The sequence below is a fragment of the Helianthus annuus genome, chromosome 4 (assembly GCF_002127325.2).
Source record: "Helianthus annuus cultivar XRQ/B chromosome 4, HanXRQr2.0-SUNRISE, whole genome shotgun sequence".
Taxonomy (NCBI): Eukaryota; Viridiplantae; Streptophyta; class Magnoliopsida; order Asterales; family Asteraceae; genus Helianthus; species Helianthus annuus.
The window spans coordinates 2,025,668-2,033,334 of record NC_035436.2 but is presented as its reverse complement, the minus strand read 5'-3'; the positions used below and the strand labels follow the sequence as shown (position 1 = coordinate 2,033,334).

Here is a 7,667-nt window from a genome sequence, read left to right as displayed (position 1 = left end):
CGAGCTAGCTCGATTTGAGCTCGAGCCTTAAATTTCAGCTCGATTTAGAATTCGAGCTCGAGCCGAGCTCAAGCTGGGTCTGGCTTGGCTTGACTTGGCTCGTTTACAGCCCTAAATGGGAAGGAGGGAAGGGGTTAGTGTTTGGTTTTGTATTTGTGTTAAAAAAACCAATGGAGTTGAAACCGGTGATGTCACACCCCAACCGATGGCGGAAACATCAGGGCGCGACACTGAGCGAAACAGATTGTCCAGAAGTTTCCATAACAACTATATTTACCAATTATTTAAAGCATCACGTCCCATACCATGACATAAAAAGTAATATAATTATTACTGACAAAATCTAGTAAAATTGTTCTGTTCCGACAACTCAGGTTTCAAATACAGACAATTCATATATTCGTTTCTAGACCATTCCTAGCCTCAATTTCACAGCAAGCCAAGCATATAAACATCTGAAGCACCTGCCACATACGTTAAAGTAAAAGTCAATACAGATAGTGTAAAAGTGAGCATACAAGTTTAATAGATATAATAGAGTTCGAAATCGTTACGCATAATCAGCACGTACACAGTGTAAAATGAAGCACGTTAGTTATCGACATGAACCTATCGATACCAATGACTGCGGGTTGACTGGCCAATGTCACAGCACCGTTAGCGACTACCAACACTGACTCGACCTAGGACATCCGTGTTGCGACAGACCTATCAAACAGGAAAAATAGACGTATAAACGTTGAACCACACATGCACGTTGCGCCATGTTAACTCGCAAATTTTTGAATTAAACATAAAAACGTTGAACCACACACGTACGTTGCGCCGTACTAACTCGAAAAATTTAGAACGAAACGTAAAAGGAATATTTCCGAAAGATGGAAAATATAGGGGACAAAAGTTGAAAGTAAAAAGTTATGAGGTTAAATTGCAAATAATGAAAATTTTTGGGTTAAAATAAAAAAAAACAAATTATGTGGAGTTAAAATCATAAAAGGTAAAAACCTTTGGGCTATGAGTAAAAAATCAAGTTTTTTTTAAATCACCCAAAGCTTATAGTACAACTAACTAAAGCTAAAAGTTGTTACTAATTTATAGCATTTTAATTTAATTTAGTTTAATTTTAATAAGAACAAAAAGGAAAAGCATCACGACAAAGCCCAAAGTACAAGCCTTCTATGCCATAAACATAAACAAAGCAAAAGGTACAAGAGCCTAATGGCTACAATTGTTACAAATTGATAGTAAACAAATAAGGAGTGTGTTTGAATTAGATTACATTCCGCTTTGGGGTTTTCATTCAGTTTGTGGTAAAATACCGGAAATGGAAAATGTGGTTGCAGTTGTTCCTCATTTTATGCAAGTCCTTACTAAAATGTTTGTTGGTGATCATGTTATCAATAGGGTGAGCTCAAGTTTGACCAATCTGACCACTCATTTATTTGCTGTATATGATGGACATGGTGGCTCTGAGATAAGTCTTGATCTTTCTATTAAATTATATGTTAAAAACGGGTGGGTGGATCCAATGATTTGTAGATCACGTGGTGGAAAGCTTACATTTCTCTTGAGAGATACAGATTCAACTCCCACTTGATGCAGATAGGAGCCCAGGGAAACCTTGGTTTGATTCTTGAGCCAAACGAGTTTTACTAGTAATTTCATCACCGTGCCTAGGGCGGGTGGGTCATCAGGTTTTCCCCGGAAATGGTGGTGGACTCAGGTTAGTCTCGGAGTACTCCTTTTGGTCTAGTGGGTGCCCTGGGAGTGCTCGGGATTGATTTTGTTGGTCGTTCAAAAAAAAGTGGATGGGTGGGTCGCGCAATCAATCTCACATATTATAACGCGTCGGGTGAATACGGATGGTTTTTCTAAAAAGGTATGAAATCAACACCAAACAAAGGATATAGTGACAAAACGGCAACGAAAAACTTCTATTGATTTAACCAACCCAAAAGTCTCCCAGTCAAACCCTATATTAGATCTTACAACATCTTACAATTGTAAGATCTGAATCAACAACAATACAATGATCAATCAATACTTCATGCAATATACAAAATATATGGTTTCTTTACACATTTTTCTATTTTTTTATGAAGAAGTGATTTAACGGAAAACAATGTTTGTTAAAAAGATGATTAAATAAAAAAATAACAATTTAAGATAGCAAAAAGAGTAAATTACAATTTTGATCCTTGTGGTTATATCACTTTTATCATTTTAGTCCAAAAATAAATCTTTTAACATCTGAGCCTCCAACGTCTTTTTTTCTAACCCTTTTGGCCCCAACGTCTTTTTTTCTAACTCTTTTGGCCCCTAAAAGTATATGGATGGGGTTAGTGTTAGGGGCCAAAAGAGTTAGAAAAAAAGATGTTGGGGGCTCAGATGTCAAAATATTCCTTTTTGGGCTAAAAAGGTAAAAGTGATATAACCACAGGGGCCAAAATCGTAATTTACTCTAGAAAAATGTTATCATTTGAGCTGTAAAGCATATTATCACGGACTGATTCTTTGGACTTGTATGCGGCCTTAGATTAGATCTAAGTAAGCCTTGATGGGTCGGTTATATTGGTGTTTAGCAGTGGAAGACTTGATTATGAATACAAGAATTAATTGTATTGCGCAACGAGAAATGTTACAAATGAGTTTTACAAGGTGATTTTGGAGGTGCCTTGTGCAGATGACAAGCCTGCATATTTATACTTTCCTAAACAATGTCCTAGTTTATTCTAGAGTCCTCTATTCTAGATAATTATTTACCACAACTACAAGATAAATCTAGGACCTTCAATTCAACCCTTGATTTCTCTATATGGTTCCACAGTTGTCTGGAATAGAGTAGAGCCTTTCAGAGTCCTCTTTAATGTTCCAGGATGGATGTTCGAGAGAGTGTCGGGTTGTTCCTACCAAAAATACCGAGTATGAACCGGTTATGACCGTTGAAATGTGTTGGAACCAATTCCAGCCTTTGGTAACGACTATATAGTTGTTTTCAACCATTTTATGACCGTCATAACCGGAGTATAAATAGTTGTGGGATGTAGTGGTTGATTATCTGACTCGAAAACACATAAACGAACCCAAAAACGCAAACAAAGGTACTCTTGGTTTATTCTCGTTCTACACTTTCTAGCTTCTACACTCGTTATGGCATCTAAATAAACATCATCTGTTAGTGTTGGTTCTTCCTCCGCACCACTCATTACTGGGATTCTTTCGCATAATCATAACAAGGAAATTTGGTGCGATTGAGATGTGGTGGAGATGAGTGACGGGTCTACAAAGGCTCGTTGCAAGTTTAGTGACACATTGAAACTCTACTTGGAATAATCATTTTCAAACAAAATTTTGCAAGGCGTTAAAAGAAACTTCAGATGCCGAACAAGCCGATTTGAGTGGTGACGGTACTATATTTCATTACGATCAATGCGGTTCGGGATAGAATGGTGAAGTTGGTAATTTAAGAAGCTTTGTCGTTCAACCACTTCGACAACCCACGGTTGTCAACCATGATCTGAGAGACGCTTCAACCTCATTACATTCACGTAAATCGTAACTTACTTAGACGTCATTGTTTAAAATCGTGGAACAATGCAAAAAAAGATTTGACTGTCTTTTTGAAAATTTAAACACTAGTGTGAACTTAAACGTGAGGTTTGGTCAACTCTACACGGTTTACCGGAATCGTACATTTGTGTCACCGCCTATTGGATAGATCCTAATTTGTGGCAAATGATGAAACGTACGATTACCTTTGAAAGTTTTTCGTCTCCACATAACTCCACTAATTTATAGATAATGCAATAACAGTATTTAATTTACAAAATAAATTGTTTTTAATATCATTCGATAATGCCTGAAACTATACCACAGCGATTAAAATTTTTTAAATTAAAATATAAACCAATTTGTGGCACTGATCTTTTCATACTCTTTGTGTTGTGTATATTATTAATTTAGGTGTGTAATCCAGGCTCGAAACTAAATCCGTTGACGATTTTATAAGAGCATATAGAATAGTGTTACACGATGTTTTTAAAAGTGGAAAAGAAATATATTAAGAACATAAAAACTTTGTGACGATGTCAATGCCAAATATTTTGATCCTAATTGGGGTGTACCTACTTGTTGAAATTCAACTTTTCATACGTTTGAAAGTTCTTTAACCTAAGCACCAACTTTAAAAGCTCAGTTGTCAACCATGATCTGAGAGACGCTTCAACCTCATTACATTCAAGTAAATCGTAACTTCCTTAGACGTCATTGTTTAAAATTGTGGAACAATGCAAAAAAAAGATTTGATTGTCTTTTTGAAAATTTAAACACTAGTGTGAACTTAAACGTGAGGTTTGGTCAACTCTACACGGTTTACTGGAATCGTACATTTGTGTCACCGCCTATTGGATAGATCCTAATTTGTGGCAAATGATGAAACGTACGATTGCCTTTGAAAGTTTTTCGTCTCCACATAACTCCACTAATTTATTTAAAATTATAGATAATGCAATAACAGTATTTAATTTACAAAATAAATTGTTTTTAATATCATTCGATGTTAGGATCTGAGGCTCTCATAATAGTGCTTGTTTGCATAATTTAAATTAAGTGCAGCGGAAATGAACACAAAATTTGTAAGCACAATTCAGGAAGAAGATATTTTTGATAAACACATGCTTTTCATAGAGTCAAATGATTACAATACAAAGCGAAAGATTTACAGAGCATGCTTACAAACTAAACTCCCCTTCAGCCTGATGCTCCAAGGTTGATTGCACAAGATGAAAGGATTGGACTGGAGGAGAAGAACCCACTCAGTCAATCAAATGTAACAGTACAGGGTACTGTTACATTTATAGGCAAACCAAACCACTGAGGCATCTCAGCTGACGTCACCATGAAAACAACATCTAACAAACTAACAAACTCTATCTACTGTTCTATAACTACTGACCATACGGACACTGATTACATTCTAATCACTGATGTATAAACACTGATTCTTCATTCCACTGATGTAGTCAACCACTGTTGTTTGAGCATCAGTGCTTTCTTCAAAGGGTGATCAGACCTTGAATGGGCAGTGCTTTAATTCTTCAGCAGTGCTTGGATTCCGTCAGTAGATTGAGCTTCAGCCTTTAAACTTCATCAGTTCTTTAGTAGCAGTTGTTCTATTGAGCAGTACTTTGAAGTCTATCAGATGCTAGATGACTACTGTCAAGGGGAAAGCTTAATGTAAACAGCTGCTTATGACTAATCCATTGTAGTGATCCGGTTTTGGCTTTCATTATCTGTTCCTCTGGTAGGGTTCAATCTCAATAATCTCCCCGTGGAACAGATAATGCCAAAACCCTTCATTATTCTGGATTTTTATTTCTCATCAGAAGTTCCTTAACTTGCCTTTTAAATTCCACTTCAAAGTCGTTGGAACTTGAGTCATCCTCATCCCTGCACAGTGTAAGTTCAAGGAGATCCTATAGATCTTCAACACCAAGGCCTAGTGCTTCTTTCCTTGATATGTACTTCACTTCACCATTGGATCTGACCAGGGTCAATAAATGGGTCTTTTGATCAGACATCCATTTTAGTACTTTTGAACCCAATGGGTTTCTTGGGAGAGATTTATTCACTGATGAGTTTGGAGATATTGGCCTTGTGAAAAGTTGTGAACTTTCAGCAGACATTTGTTTGAAGGCCATTTTGATGACATCGTTTTCTGCAGTTATATCTTCTGCAGTCTCTTTTTCAATCTGCTCTTGTCTCTTCTTTTGATCTAGCTCAATGGCTGTCATGTCTGCTGAAGTGTTTGGTGATGCAGGTTTGGTTAATACCTTTTTGACAAGGTTTTGGAGTTTCACTGAGCTATCTTCTTTTAGATCCATTTTCTTGATGGCTTCTGTAAAGTACTCAGCTTGCTTTTCTTTTTCTTCTTCACTAGTCAACACTTTTCCTTTTTCTTGGTTTATCACAAGGATAGGGGTATCTGCTGATGTAATTAGTGGTTTAGGAGCACTAATCTGCTGTTCTGGCTTTTTGTAGTCAGGCTTCTTTGGAGTTTCAGAATCTATCATCCTCCTTTTCTTCAGCCTTTCATAAACCTCATCGGTATACTGCTTTGTCTATTTTGCTATGGCTGTGGCAGTATCCACCTTTGCATCCACCAGCTCCTGCTTCTTTCTTTTATACTCAGATGTAAGGTCAGCACTAATCTTTTTGTATTTGTTCCAGTTTGGAGTTGTCCTCTTCTTGCTTGGATCTTTTTTTATTCTTTCAATTCTGTTTGCCTCATGCTTTAATGCAACTATTGGCCATTCTTCAAACTGTTTTTCTTCAGCTGGATATAATTTCTCTTTCATGATGTATGAAAGATATTCTTTTCTCATTTCTTTTCGTAGATCTGCTTTGGGTGGTAAATTTGACAGTTTTTGCTCAGATCACTTGCATAGTCTTCCATCTGTTTGACTTTCGTGAGCAAAAATTCCATTTTTTAAGAAATGGCTTTGTCACTTTGATCTTCACATTCAAGTTTGGCTCTTATCTTAGCCTGCCTTGCTTTGAGCTTGAGATATTCATCCATATTTTCTGGGATAGCCTATGAGTGAAGGAAATCTTCGTTTTAAAGGATCATCCTCGGTGTAGAATTGTCTCATCTCATTTTTTACAGCTTCCAGTTCTAGTGGATATTTTGCAGCAATAGGATCATATTTGTCTTCATCTGCCTGAGTTGTTTTTTCTTTTTCTTGTGTAAAACCTTTTTGGAGAAGGGGATTTTGGTTGTGATGTAGAAGGGTTGAGAGCAGTGGTGGATGGTTGACTAACAGCTGTTGAAACAACTGGTGTTTCAACCTCTGTTGTCTTTACAACTACTGATGTGTCAGTAGGTGTCTTCTGCTTTTGAGCAGGTGTTGAAATGGTAGTGATTTAAGTGGCGGAAAGTGTCTGACTAACAGTTGTTGAAACAACTGGTGTTACAAGGTTGTCTTCTGCTTTTTGGCAGGAGGAGATGATGGGGTGGCTGTTTTTGGTGGTGGTGATGTGATCATAGATAATGATGGTGGTAGGGCAGTGGTTGTGGTGGTGTGTGGTGAGGTGGTATGTGTTGATACGGCAGCTTTAGTCTGGCTATCTTTTTCTGGTTCAATATAAACACCATCTTCAATTCCCTTCTTCTTCCACCTGATTTTCTTCCCATTTTTGGCATTATCTGGAAAGGGGTTATTCATGAAGAGGACGGTGGGAGGAACTTTTCCAGTGGTGCTATGTATGTGAGCCTTGATAGCTTTGATATCTGCTTGAGTATCTTTAAATCTTGACTCCACCATGTTTGTCAGCATTTGTAAATGTATTGCATGCTGCTGATCAGCCATTTGTTTTTGTTTTTAAAGCAGAGGTTGGAATACGTTCCATAGCTCATTTGCAGCAGGTGCAGGTTGTGCAAGTGCTTGAGCTGGAACAGCAGTGGATTGTGCTATTTGAGCTTTTAACAGTTGTTGCACCATATCCTTTATTTCAGCAACTGATGTTTCAAGATGTTCAACTCTGCCCGTCAATTCCTGATATTTTAAATCATCACCCAATTTAATGGGATCATCTGATTCCCCACCAGCAGTGGTTGTACTAATGTGTGACTTAGGAAATGAATCCCAAAAGTTATTCATTAATGCCCC

At 37.3% G+C, this 7,667-nt stretch overlaps 1 long non-coding RNA gene across 1 annotated transcript; it reads right to left on the bottom strand.

Moving 5' to 3' along the window:
* Positions 1–307: 307 nt before the first annotated feature.
* Positions 308–2,209, bottom strand: LOC110934273. The gene is made up of 3 exons (XR_002588196.1): positions 1,561–2,209; positions 572–708; positions 308–464 (listed from the first exon to the last, which is right to left on the bottom strand). It is a non-coding gene; the product is annotated as an uncharacterized LOC110934273 (long non-coding RNA).
* Between the last annotated feature and the right edge of the window lie 5,458 nt (positions 2,210–7,667).